The sequence below is a fragment of the Miniopterus schreibersii genome (genome assembly GCF_964146895.1).
Source record: "Miniopterus schreibersii genome assembly, chromosome: 15".
In the NCBI taxonomy this organism is placed as follows: Eukaryota; Metazoa; Chordata; class Mammalia; order Chiroptera; family Miniopteridae; genus Miniopterus; species Miniopterus schreibersii.
In genome coordinates this window covers 53,131,251-53,145,624 of record NC_138115.1, presented here as the reverse complement: position 1 = coordinate 53,145,624, position 14,374 = coordinate 53,131,251, and positions in this window count along the sequence as shown.

Sequence of the window (14,374 nt, the reverse complement as noted above, 5' to 3'; positions counted from 1 at the left end):
TTACGTGAACTTGGGCAGCCGATGCATTTCCTTCCCGATGAGAAGCTGTGAGAGCAGACAGTCCTGTCCCACTTCAGAGAAGGGACCCTGCGCTCTCCCTAAATGTGCAGGTTGTGTAATTTAATATTTAATCTAAATGGATACACTCAGGCCATCGATTCTTCCAGAAATAACTGGCTGCTTGATATGTGTTCCTCAGGGAATGGAGTTATTTTCAAATGAAGGGTAGTTTGACTTCATCCCATTTTCCTGCCGTGTCACGTCCACAATGTGTTTGCTGATCCTCAGCTGAGGGTGTCGCTTTCACCGCTTTTCAGGGAGAGGGAGGGAGGGAGGGAGGGAGGGGAGAGAAACACCCACGTGAGGGACACGGACACGCATCGCCTGTTGCCTCCTGCACACGCCCTGACTGGGGAGGGGGACCTGCAACCCGGGTACGTGCCCTTGACCGGAAATCGAACCCGTGACCCTTTGGTGTGCAGGCTGACGCTCTAACCGCTGAACCACACTGGCCAGGGCCCACAATACACTTCTTCTAAAGGGGCACCACTGAAAGGACCCCGATTTTATAGTTCCATTAGATATATTTTTGATGGATAAAAGCAGTTGCTTAAAAAGAAATGGAGATTTTTATGCCAAAAGAGTGTGAAATTGATGGAAATAGCAAAAGTAGATCGGGCTTTTTCACATCCTGACTTCTGTCCACTTCCAGTTGCAGGCTTGGCCGTGTCCCCGTTTAGGCGAAAGCGGCATTCTTGGCGGGATAGTTCTCCTTTTCTTTGTCTGTGATTATTGGAAAAAGAGGCTTCGTAATTGAAAGAAACCACCAACGTGTCTTACTCATTTTTAATGTTGTCTTAGATTCACTGTTTTTCCTAACTTGCTGTGCCCTGAACGTCACACAGGTTTCCGAGGATAAGATGACGGCAAACCTTCCCCACCTGCCCCCTGCAGGCTCACAGCCGGGACACGCTCCGGGATGGGGCGGGGCGTCGATTCGCACTCTGTCTCCTCTCACTTGTGTGTCCAAACAAAGGAAGAAATATCGCTGGGAAAGAGCCTGTTCAGAGGCATATAAGTTCCAGACGTGCCAACATTTGCCTGATTCTGAAAATACTTTCCAGTTCGATCTTTCAGCCCAGTCAATCCGGAGATTAATCATATTGCGGCGTGTTCAGCGAGTCCAGCGTCGCTCCTGGGTGCTACAGAAGGGACATCCATCTGGCTGGCATATCGGTAAGAAGCTGATTAGAAACGAGACTCTATGACTGAGAATCTGCTTAATCTTAAGGCCGTTCCGTAGGCCTGGCCGGCTGAAGTCTGGGCCTTTATAACTTTAGAGAAACATCGCCGGTGGTGAACGCAATCTAAAATGTATTTCTAGGCACGTGGATGAGTGACCCATGGAGACGCGAGGCAGGTAAAGTTCCCTGGTGAGTTCACTCGGATCGAGTGGCCCCTGCCCAGGTAGCTGCTGAAAGTACCTAATTACAGTCCCTTTGTGGCCACAGTGGCACAAGCCACACCCAGCGGCAGCTGGCGGAACAACCTGCCCGGTTAGTTCTTGGCTTCAAACTCCCACCAAAGACACCTCCTCACAGCCAGAAGCCTCCGTGTGCTGCATAGATTGTTTTTTTTTTTTATTATTTAATGTTTGTTTATTGATTTCAAAGAGAGGAAAGGAGAAGGGGAGAGAGAGAAACATCGATGAGAGAAGCATGGTCGGCTGCCTCCTGCGCGGCCCTGCCTGGGGGTTGAGCCCACGACCCGGGCATGTGCCCCGACCGGGAATCGAACCTGCAGCCTCCTGGTACCAGCAGTGACGGTGCCCAACAGCTGAGCCACACCAGCTGGAGACGGCCGACCTTCAGTGTGTGGTTCCAACTAGATGCGTTTGCTCCCTTATAAAATATCCCCAGTCACCCTCGATAGATGGGACCCAGGAGTGGCACCTGCAGGGCCACGCGGCCAGGGGCAAATCTGACGGAAGCCGACCAGGACTAACCGCCCGTCTGCAGCACACGACTCGGGGAGGCTACACAGAGAAATTTTTCTCTTTAGCAAAATCAATATCAACGGAGCTGCCGACTGAATGATACTGCTTGGAGCGTTACAAACGTCGCGATCGAGAAATTCGACGGCAGCCCCTCTATCAGGCTCGCTAACGACCTCTCTCCTGGCCGGAGGCCAAACCGGACAGAAGCAGAAAGTATGAAACCGGGGTCTTCAGGGCCGGCGCCCGGGAGGGGTTCACCGTCCTGCAGACACAGGCTAACCCCCGGCTGCAGGTGAGGCATGAAGTGAGCAAACTCATGTTCACAGCCCCTGGGAGGCAAGTTTAACACCCGGCTCTGCCCCCGGCGAGCGAGCTGTGTGCACCCCAGTGTGGGAGCACAGGTTCCTCACGTTTCCACTCACGACACAGCGCTAAAGTTACTCTGCTTTATTTAGTTGGTTTAGTTTAGTCATTTACGAAACTTGCACTGGCCCTGGCCGGTCTGGCTCTGTGGTTAGAGGGTCAGCTCGCGGACTGAAGGGTCTTGGGTTCGATTCCTGGTCAAGGGCACCTACCTGGGTTGCAGGTTGGATCCCCAGCCCCGGTTGGGGCACATGCGGGAGGCAACCAATCCATGTGTCTCTCTCGCATCGATGTCCCCCCCTCTCCCTTCCACTCTCTCTGAAAAGCGGTGAAAAAAAAGAGAAGCTTGCGTTGGACATTTAACCATATGCAAGATTTGAAGGGAAAAACAATAGTCCACGGTGTTAAGCAGCCTCAGTACCAGCAGTGCCCCCAGCTCTGAATCCCTGACAGCCTTTGCTCTGTGCAGCCCCTGGGCCCTGCTCTCTAAGGTAACAACGAATGATCTGGATGGCTCATCCAGGGCAATTCAGGCTGCGTACTCCGGCCCTTGGTTCCTTATGAAATGAAATTCCTGATAATAGCATTGGGGCTGGTGCAGGCTATTTGCATTATTTCAAAAAAATTTACCTTTTAATAACAAAGCAGAAACTGTACCCATATTATCAAGCGTCCGTGCTTTGGGGTGAAATTAATTCCTTTATGTTCTAACAATTATTATATACTGATCAGAATTTCTTAGTTTAGTTACACATGACTTTGATAAAAAAAATATAGGAAATATATTAATAATTATAAATTACAGTTTATATGGTAGACAGGATATAGCAAAACATGGAAACCATAGTGGAATTGTATTATAACGGAACAAGGTGATTTAATTTTTTAATTGTAGTTGACACTCACTATTATATTGGTTTCAGGTGTACAGCATGGTGGTTAGACGTTTACATAATCTACCAAGTGATCCCCCCAATAAGTCTAATACCCACCTGGCACCATGCATAGTGATTCCAGTATTAGTACATTCTGAACAAGTGGATTTTTAAAGTACCTTTGAACTTTAAAATGTTAGGATTCGTTGTACCTCTGGGTTTCCTCTCTATATCTCAGAGTTAAAAAGTTCAGCTTCCAGTTCTTGGATCCATATGTGGCCTCAAGCTTCATACATGCCTTCGTGTGTGTGCGTGTTTGGGAAACAGCACAGCAGAGAGAGCCTCACACGCAATAAGAAAGACCATATTCAGCACCAGAGCCGGTGCACCGCTGAGGTCATCAGGCCCACACACTGTAAACCACCACAGCCGAGCAGTTAATTGCCCCCCTAAGGAGCCCCGTGACACGGAAGCCGGGAACCTCCCGTGGAAGATCTCACTACCAGGAGCAGCCAAAACGTGGCCGGAAGCCCCTTTAATATTCAAATTAAACGTGAAGTGTTTTGTATCAGGCTGAAACAACTGTAATTTTTTAAAAAGAGGCGTGGAGAAAATCGCTAAGGGTTCAAAGGCTGATTCGTGTAGCAGTAAATAACTGAAGTGTCCACGTATTAATTTCAGCCACACGGCGTCTTACACAGGTAACACGCTGGTTCCGGGGGCGCAAAGAGAAATTCTCCGCTCTTTTGCCTTTTAATGTAATAGCGGAGATTCGTCGGTGGTTCCCGGCGGCACGTTACAGATTCATTTGACCAAATGCGTGAAGCAGGCCTGAGGAAGCTGTCAAAAGTAGCCCTAAACTTGGGGGCGCTTGAATGGTTTAGGAGAAGCGCCGACGTCTAACCAACTACCTGAGACCACAGCGGGAACTGCTGCACCCACAGGATCCTCCCTGGAACATGTATTTTCTACCTGACTTCTAATTTATAGGTCACCACATCCTATTTCTTCCAGCGGCATCCGGAAGTGGTCTTGAGATAAAGAGCCTAGAACTTGGTCTGCTGCAGACTGCGGACGATGGGGGTGACGCACAGCGAGGGGGGACCGTCTCCCCGGGGCGGGCTGGGAAACAGGCCTGCGGGAGTGGACGCAACGCAGGGTCTCCCTCGGGAACGACGTCTGGGCCTCTGGTTTATCAAATCAGTATCGTGAAGACGGGAGCAGCGATTAGCATGCGTTCAGGGCTCCTTTTCTCTCTCCCAGGCACGGCCCCTCCAGAGGCCCTGAGAGAGGCCGCGTGGCCAACGCGCACGGAAATCCTCGCGAGCGCAATGATTTTCCCTGGAAGGAAATGGCCAAAAGAGGGACATAGAAAACCAATACCGGCAGCTATTTCTTCGGTGGTCGTTTTTCAGCAGGTGTTTGGGGTGTAGGAATCCCCGAGGAAGCACCAAGCCTCCCCCTGGGTGTCGGAAAGAACGTGACAGATGGACCGTGGGAAACAGAAAACGCAAACAGGAAAAAGCTGGGTCGGCTTCTTAATTGCAAAACGTTCCCTAGAGGCCACCTGTCCAGTGCCTTGTCCTAGTTTCAGGCGGAAACCGAGACACAAGCCTCAAGGCCAACGCAGGGGAGGCGAGCGTGAGCGGCGGGCTCCGTGCAGACCCATCGTCTCAACCCTGGGAACAGTAGGACGGGGTCAGGAAGGGACTCCCAGGGGAGTTACGGCCTCGACTGTCCGTCACGCTCACGGCCCCAGGGAGCGTGTCTGGCCGACAGGAGGGAGCAGCGGTTACCCTGACGTCATTGCTCACATCGTTTCCCCCAAAACCCTTTAACGTGATGAGCCTTGAAATTAGGGTCAGGAAGAGCGGTGACGTATGTCCGCTTGTTCCCTCATTCCCGCACTCAAGGCCCGTGTCCTGCCCCTGCCCCGGTCGCAGCCTACGGACCGTGAGAAAGCGGGGGGCCCAGGCACTGCCCTCGGAGGGCGCACGGGGAGGTGGAGACACGGCAGGTGCTCAACGCCCAACGGCGGGGAAGCGCGATGCGCGGCGGGTCGGGCATTTTTACCGTCTATCATACAACCCGGTTCAGGCGGTCACGGGAGCTTTTTCTGTAAGAAGTGACGTTTAAGCAAAGTTCTGAAGGGCAGGTATTTATTAATCAGAAGCCCGAAGGTAACGATCGAGGGCATCGAACTCGGTGAAATATTAATGTGTCCAAGTGCCACTCACACTCGCTTTGGCATTAAAATGCGACTAACACTTGACCTACTTTATTTACTAAACACTTGAACTTCTGAAAGTCAATCAACATCGGTCCTTTAACATAATTGTTTTCAGAGCTTGAGGGGAATTGTTGCCATTTCCACAGGGGGATGACTCTCAGAAAGTGCTTCGTGTCGAAATGAAAATCTATTCAATTATGCAGTAAATCACATTTGACAAGGAAACACATTACGTAATGAAACAAAAAGAATTACGGACCCTTCAATGAGATTGTGAATTTTCTTAACGATATTAGGTTGTTCGAAATGTTTGGATTTTAATTAAAAATAATTAAATGCTGAAATATAAGCAACTAAAGATAGAATGCCATGAAAAACAGCTTTCTCCACGTATTTCGTATCTAATGTGAATACACAGATCTTATAATGGAACCTCTGAGAGCAACAGAGATTCTGTTGAAAGGGGCTAACGGGTGGTGGTGGTGCCCATGAGAAAGATGTGATCCCGTCCGTCCACCTGTGTGCCAAGGAAAACATTCCTTCCTTCTCAGCCTTCTCAAAGGTTAACAAAATTCCAATATGTCATTGCTTAATTTATCCCTCGATCTTGCATAAAATTATGCCTGATAATGTTGGTTGTCATTAGAATGAATGATACGTTGAGAAACAACCTCATAAGGACAAAAAAAATGGGATCCTCCTCAAAATGGAAACGGATGTTATTCAGGTGTGTATATTTTAATCTCTGCTTCCTTAATGTTGACTAGATTTTCTGTTGACCTCTGTTCCTATCTAAGTCCCTGGTCTTCATTGCCTTTGACTGTTCCATGAAAACCGTGCCTCCAGCCCTGGCCGCGCAGTCGGTTGGCACTGACCTGTGCACCGAGGGGTCGCCAGCTGGCTGCCTGGTCCGGGCGCGGGCCCAGGTCGTGGGTTTGAGCCCCAGCAGGGGGCGCGCAGGAGGCGGCTGGTCAATGTTTCTCTGTCTCATCCGTGTTTCTCTCTAAAAAAAAAAAAAAGCAATTAAAAAAATGTGTTTCTGTATTTAAAGCTGAAGGAAGCTCCAGGCAGGAACAGTATGCGCGTGTGGGGCGGGGGGGAGGGTGCCGGGGGCGACTGCCCGTGAGGAGGTCCTCAGACCCGCCGACCAGTGATTATCTGTGGCTGCCATACTTTCAGGAAACATCAGAGAAAGCGGGAGAGGTTGAGAGCTAACGGCTCTTGGCCTAGTGCTATCCTGTCCTTGTCATTGTGAGTAACGTTTCCTCGGAGGGACAGCCGCTCTTCTAAACCCGTAAATTCACAGAGAAAGCACAGCTGACATCCCGGTGCTGAAGCTTGTTTTTAATGACTAAACGGCAGGGGAGGGATGAGAGACAGAGCAGGTTTTAATTTTTCTTTCCGGTTTATCGATTTTAAAGAATAAGTTTAAATTATTTACAGAGGGAAAAAAAAAAAAAAAAAGCAGCACATTGGTGCACAAACCAACCGCGGGCAGAAGTGCCTGCCCCCATCCCGGTCACGGCGGCTGGCGTTTTTGACGCGACGGCCTAGGGTTTGAGCTCCGCGTGGAGGCGATCAGGTATTCAGCCTGCCGGGAGCCTCTTCCGGGCCCATTTACTGTCTAAGTGGCACTCAAGGAAATTAAACATAATCCCGCACTGCACTCGAATCGTAATGAGCACGTTCAGGGATTCTCTCCCTGCCGTGACCTCTCCAAGGTGGCTCCACTGTTGACAAGTCTCGGCGCGAAGCTTGTGATTCGGGGTGACAGACAGCTGGCTAAGCCCCTGGCGGGGACGGATCTGCGCAGCAGACACTTGTTCGATACTCTGACCTTGAAAAACTCCCGACTCCCCGACTGTGTCAGAGACGCCCCCCTTGAGCGTCTGACAGCACCCGGGGCCCTGTCGCCCTGGCCCCTCTCCAGGGAGGATTAGAGATAAAGGACTCGGAATCCCTTTTAAACGTGTGCGTGGCTCCGACCACAGTCGACGCAAAGACTAATAACACGGTCTCTGTCCTGACCCCGCCGCCTCAGCTGGTTTTCCTGCCCCTGGGGACGGCCGGCCTTCGCTCCATAAAGTCTCTCTGTTCAGCTCAGTGCTAAAACTCTCGTGGAACTAGCCACAGCAATTTGGGATGCTTGAATTCACGGCCAATATGAAACGTCTAATAGTTTTATACCTAAAAAGAGGCAGCACAGTGATTTTTTAAGGGCACTGTCGTCTGTGATCCCTGCTTTTTGTCGGTATTGCTGTGTTCGCATCAGTCACTGGTCATCAACCTGTTCTCCAAAGTAACCCGAGCGTTTTGAGCAGGAAATTTTGCAGATTTCGGAAGGCTCACGTTCCTTTTGACTGTGTTGACCACTGGCTTCTGAATTTTAAAGACTTGCTTCTGAGCAGCAGGGGGATTGATTATGAGTGCATTTCGGGCTCAGCAAACAGCCCCGTCAGCTCCCGTGTCCACATGATAACAGCAGGTGCTCGGGAGCTAGTGGCCCAGCGCAGAAGGTCACGAAGGAGTCTCTGCAAAACAAGGCCCTTCTCATGAAATGCCTCCTTTCAGTGATGCTGAAGGAAGATTTCCGTCTACAGTGTCTTTAATCCCCCAGAACAAAGCTTTGAAAATGGGAATTTACTTCTTGACTCTCTTAGTTTCTCCGTTTGGAAACAGGGCGATGTGTTGGCGAGCTTTTCTCCTGACGTCACAGTGAGCGACTCGGGGGACTGCCTGGGTGCTGTCAATAATTGGTGGTGAACAGTCAGCGATGTCACATGACTGAGTTTAGTAGACAGGAGGGCTAGTGGCCCACAGGGACGTGGCTTCCGGGAGACACCTTAAGGGAAACTGCGTTCAAGGTCCCTGAGTAGTGAGGTGTCTGTCTGTCAGCTGCAGGAAACTTAAACCCAACTCTAACTGACTCAGAAAAGAGACATTAAAATGGACTCACGTGGTCCAGGAGGGAGACGGGGTAGTTCAGAGAATTGAACAAAGGACTGAGTTCGTAGATTCGCTTAGAACCCAGGGTTTCAGGGCTCGGGCTCTCTCGGACCTCGTTTCTGGTTTGTTTTGTGTGCTGGCCCCGTTTCCTTCTGCTGAACCTGAGTTTTCAGCAACCACCTGTGAGCAACTCCAATGGAAAAGCACGTAGTGTCTCTAAATATCCTTCTGTTAATGCCAAGGAAGGACCCTGCTTTGTCCATCCTTCGGGCCAATCGCCGTTGTTTGGGAAACAGGTCACAACGGTTGTCAGGTCCCAGTGCTCACCCCGCACCCAGGGGCTAGTGTCAGTGGTCGGAGTCAGGCCTGGAAAGCTAGCCGGACAGACGGAAGAGTAGCTGACTCAGTCCACAGCGGTCCTCGCCGAAGCTCCTCTGCATTATCGCCGTAGCTGCCCCTCCAGAGTCAGGCTGAGAAACACGGGGGTGAGAGGAGCCCGCTGGGCTGGGGACCGGGGGGCCTGGGCCCACCCCCTCTGCTCCTAACCGGCCTGGCGCTACGCAGAAGCCACCTGGCAGCTCTGGGCCCCCCGTCGTCTCAGGCACAGGGTGACTTCAAGCTTGTTCCTCTATCAAGTTCAGTTTCCATGAGGAGGAATTGCCACCCCCGGCCAGCTCCTGCCGCCGTCCAGGACTCAGGTGAGTCACGCGGAGCTGGGTCTGGCCGCCCTTACGACGCAGGGTGGGAATGAAGGCCGTGCTCCGGCGTCATCCAGGCCTGAGCGGAAATCCTGTGCGTGGATCTGAGCAGTAAACAGGTCTCTGTCTCCTCATTTGCGAAGCCAGGGTGATAACGGTGCTGCCTGGTCAGGCTGGTGAAAGGATTTAATTAGGAAACGTACACAAAATGTTTGGCAAGGTGCCCAGTCACACGCGCGCTGGGAAAACACAGCCATTGCTCTCATAGTTATTACTGGTTTCATTTTTCTTTTTAATTTCCAAAGACGGATGTTAGTCCTGCTCTCAAGAGCCAGACAGAATAAGAGAATCTGTTTCCTTAAAGACCACTTTTGTTCATACCTGTCCGGCTCCGCGTAGTCGCTCTGGTCTTTAGCAACGAGGCCCCGGGCACCTCCTTAGGGGCTGGAGAAGGCGCCTGTCTCCAGGAGCTCAAGGAGAAACGTGAACTCCTGTCATCTGTATTGCCCTTTGAATAGTTTATAGCCCAGAGGTATCACAACACAGCGAAAGCTCACGAGTGGTGGAGGCCGGGCGCGGGGAGGCCGGGCGCGGGGAGGCAGCTGGCACCGGCAGTTCGCAGGTGTAAGGGGTCACGGGAAAGGACAGCGCTGATTTGGGAACTGACCCGAGTAATCCCGTCACCTTGTTTCTCATGATGAAAACTGCTTTTGATAATTAGTTTTATAGCACCTGCGACTGCCTGGGAGAAGGTAATAGCAGGTGAGAAAATAATTGCTGTTTTCAAGGATGTCTTCAGGATGCTGAAACATGCCATCCGTTGGGTCAAAAATTCAGTCCAACCGGTTCGGAGTGATGTAAATCAAATGTGTTCACGGGACAGGCATTTCTCACCAAATGTGCCAAAGAGACGCCTACATCTCCGCTGCTCTTTGTTTCCTGCCTTGAGTTTATACTCTTATGCGAATAACAGTGTCTTAAATTCATTTTAACATGGGAATTTAACATGGAGATTCGTGTTTCATTATCTTTACAACCTCGAAGGATAGGTGAGGCAGGAAGTGTAACTCTCACTTCCATTTCGCTGCAGGAATGCCCTCGGTATCGCCGGCCAGCACGCGGTAGGCAGAGCCTTGCCCACAGGTCCGAGGAAGTGTCCTCCCTGGTGGAAAACACCGTGCAGTGTATTTGTTCTGTTTTTCTGATGTTGCTTGAGATTCTTTAGACACAGCAGCAGCGCCAAGGTTGCTCTTAAATGCATCAAAAGATCAACAGAATTAAGTTGAAACGATTCTACAATGAACACTCAGGCGCCGAGGTCCCCTGGGGCCCAGTGATCTGAGAGGGAAGCGTTCGGGGGTCAGATGGTGACGCTCAGCCGGCACAATTCTCTGTTCTGTTTCTCGTTTCTCCACCACCCTTCGGTTTCTGTTACAACGGCCTCTGGGACCTTCCTAATACCTTAATTATTGCAAAAGCATCCACAGACTCAGGGTCCATGTCCCACGATGAGCCGGAAGAGGGGCGGCGTCCCTGCTGAGAGGCCACCCAGGTGGGAGTCAATGGCCGCGTCCAGGGGTGTGCAGGGGAGGGAGAGCCGTGCGCAGAGTCACGGAGGCGTCCTACTCCATCAGCCACGTTTACCACGAAAGAGCGACCTCCGCAGGCGCTGCACACGGCTGGTGGGGACCGTGACGCCGAGGAGCTGGCGCTAGTTTAATAAGTGTAGGTTCCAGTTCAGAGGCCGCCTCTGCGAACAACCACCTCCTCTGAACAGCGGCGTCTTAGGCCCTCGATCCACGGAGGGAAGTAATTAACTTTAATAACGTAACCCTCATCACGAGGATGCCCTCGAGCTGAAGCAGCAGGGAGCGTAATTAGGTCTGATAGAGACCGTGGCTTGAGGACGGGGGTACGCCGGCCAGCGAGCACAGGCCAGGCCTGCAGGGCACCCGGCACCCCATCCACGGGGCTTAGGAACTGTGCTTATTTCATGTGACTCAATCGGAGCGGAGCGGGAGGGTTAAGCTTCCTTCACTTATTCCGTTTGGATTCCATTTATAACTGGGACTGCGTGAATGTAAATCACGATATGAAACGGGCTCGAGGCTCACACACTACCCAACACAAAGGGAAGGCCTGAAATAATTAACCCGTTTTTCTACCCAAATTGTGTGCTCTGAAACAGAGAGAGGTTTGAATTAGAAAACGCAGAGCCTAAGCCGTCGGAATAACTGCGCATGCTCCGTCTTTCTAATCTTACACAGGTGACTCATGAACATATTTGGAATGAAAGGAAATCACACGGTTGTAGGTGGCTCATCACATATCTGCCCTGTGTGCTGCGGAGAAGGTCAGTTTGGGGCCCTGGAAAGGCCCTGGTCTGGGAGTTACCAGTTCTCGTTTCTGACCTTGTTTCTATCCGCCCAGTGCGTGTTGAGTCTATAATGTGCCAGTCAACGCGCAGAGAGGTGGGGGGGTAATGGGATGAACAAGACCCGTTTCTCACCATTGAAGAGCCTGTAGGCTACTGGGAGAGAGACACAGGTGGACTAGGTTCTGAAGCAACCCCTCCCCGAAAACACGCAAATCGGGGAGAATCCCAATTATATATGATGAATTTATGTTAGGCCTGGAGAGGAGAAAGGGCAGGACTTACGCCATCGGCAGAGAGTGGAGGTTGGAGGAGATGTCGAGAGCAGAGTTCTGTGCATCCTGTTGTTCGGGTTTAACCGGCCCTCCGAGGTGTCCTGGCAGAATCGGGAGACGAGTGATTATCCTGGATTATCTGGGTGAACCCAAGGTAGTCAATCCCGGGGTCCCGTTAAGGGGTTGGCGGGAAGCTGCGAGCGGGTGGTAGGAGGCGTGACTATGGGAACAGGAGGGCAGAGGTGCAGGGGGAGGACCCAGAGCCAAGGAGAGCAGGACCTGAAACCGCCAGGAAACGGGTTCTCCCTCAGAGCTTCTGGAAGGAAGGCAGTCTTGCCAACACCTTGATTTTGGACTTCTGACCTCCAATAAATCCATGTTACCTTAAACTAGTGATGTTCAGCCCTTTCCATCTCATGGCAACATGGACTAATTACTAAAATTCTGCAGCACACCAAAAAATATACTTTGCCAATCTGACCAAAAAAGCAGGTACACTTTTGATTCACTCAGAGCAGATGGCTATTGCTGTGTTGGCTGCTGTTATTTGTTTATTTGACAGTCGAAGGGAAAAGAGGTCATTGCCCCTGACTAAATCGTCAGCTATTGCATGTTTTAAAAATTCTTGTGACACACAGGTTGAAAACCACTGCTTTAAACTATTGAGATTGTGGCAATTTGTTACAGCCACAGTAGAAAACAGCTGTAGGTGACACATAGCCAGGATTTGAGAAAATCAGATAAAGAGAAAAGAGTGAAAACGACTGATACAACAATTGGATTCAGTAGACAAAGGAGGTTGAAAGCCAGAATGTGTTATATGTTTCTATTTTTCATTGCGAAAGTAACACAATTAGCTCTTTACATCTACACAATTACTATATACTTTTCTAAACTCCAGTGGACACATTTTCCAGCAGTAAGAGATGAGCCTAGAGTGATGTGTGCACAGATATGCCGAGACATCTGTAATATAATAGGAAACATCATAGAGACGCCGCAGTCCCCAGTCGGAAGCTTATTGTCATTTTGTTTGTGGGTAAAGTCGCCTCCTGGTCAGAATTTCAGCTCATCTAGAAGTTAACTCTGTTCCGTAGGCCGCTTTGGAATTGCGCGTGGGTGTTAATGCCGTCAGGGTTAGCAGGGTGCGTAAGCTTGCAGAGGCCTCCGTTTGTTTCCCAAGTCACAGTCACATTGATTTCGCTGTAGAGCAATTTCCCCTCATGTGGTTACATATCTCGTCAACGTAATTTTGTTTCAAGCGGTTCACCAGGAAACATTGTCTAATTGTGTGCGATTAGACAAAGAAAATCTGTTAAAATTCCCCCAAAGGCACATGGTGTTGTTCCTATGACCGAGAAGGTCCGATCCCACCGCATGGGAAGGGACGTGCGGGTGACGTGGGACCTCAGAGGGAAGCAGTGAGGACAGAGCGGCTGGGAGAGGAGATGCGGCTTCTGGACGGCCTCTGTCCTCCTCGCTGCCCGGGTGCTGGCTGCTCCGGGAAGCAGCGGGTGAGCTGCTTAGGGGACGCCGGCGCTGGGCCGTCCTGCTTAGGGGACGCTGGCCCTGGGCCGTCCTGCTTAGGGGACGCTGGCCCTGGGCCGTCCTGCTTAGGGGACGCCGGCGCTGGGCCGTCCTGCTTAGGGGACGCTGGCCCTGGGCCGTCCTGCTTTAGGGGAATCCGCTGCCTTCTGGATTCCCTGACCTGGGTGGCTCCAATCAAACAGCACTTCATTCTTCCCCCTCCTGCGCCAGATGGAAGGAAACGTAAACAGCTGCCCGAGTGGCGATGCAGCCTTTTCTTCCCCACTCTCGCATATTATTACGCCCGAGATTTACTTTTTCAGCAAATTGAAACCTCCAAAACCTAGTAATCAACACTTCCCCTCCCCGCCCCGGATCCCGCCCTCATCCATGGCCGGCTTTCGGACGGTTCTTCGCGAGGAGGCGAGAGGCTGCCTGGTCATTACGGCGTCCCCTCCGTCAGGGCCACAGCTTTATGCCGTTTGAGTAATTACGGCGGGAGGCCCTCCTGTGATCACAGCCTGGCTGTCGCCCAGAGAAGCAGGTCCCGGGAGGCGGCGAGAGGGGGGCAGGCTCCTCTGGCTTCCAAGCTGTGGCTCGTGGCTGCGACCGGGAGGCAAAGTCCGAGGGACACCGAGTCCTGGCCCTTCCCACGACGGGGACAGTGTGTGGGAGAAAAGACGTCAGGGGGTTTGGAAGGTGGCTTTTCATCTTAATTATTTTTCAGTTACAGTTGACATTCAATATTATATTAGTTTTAGGTGCACAATGTAGCGGTTGGACGTTTATATAACTTACAAAGTGATCGCCCTGATATTTCCAGTACCTGCCTGGCACCGTCCCTACTTATTACAATATTATTGATTATAATTCCTATAATTTATATCCCCAGGATGATTCTGTAACTGCCCATGTGTAGTTCTCAATCCCTTCATCTTTCCACCCAGCCCCACAACCCTCTTTTTTCTGGGGACCATCTGTCTGTTCTCTATATCTATGAGTTTCTGTTTTGTTTCGGCTTTTTTTTTTCTTTTTTCTTTTTTGGTGTTTTTAAGATTCCACATATAAGTGAAATCGGGGATTTGGGGGT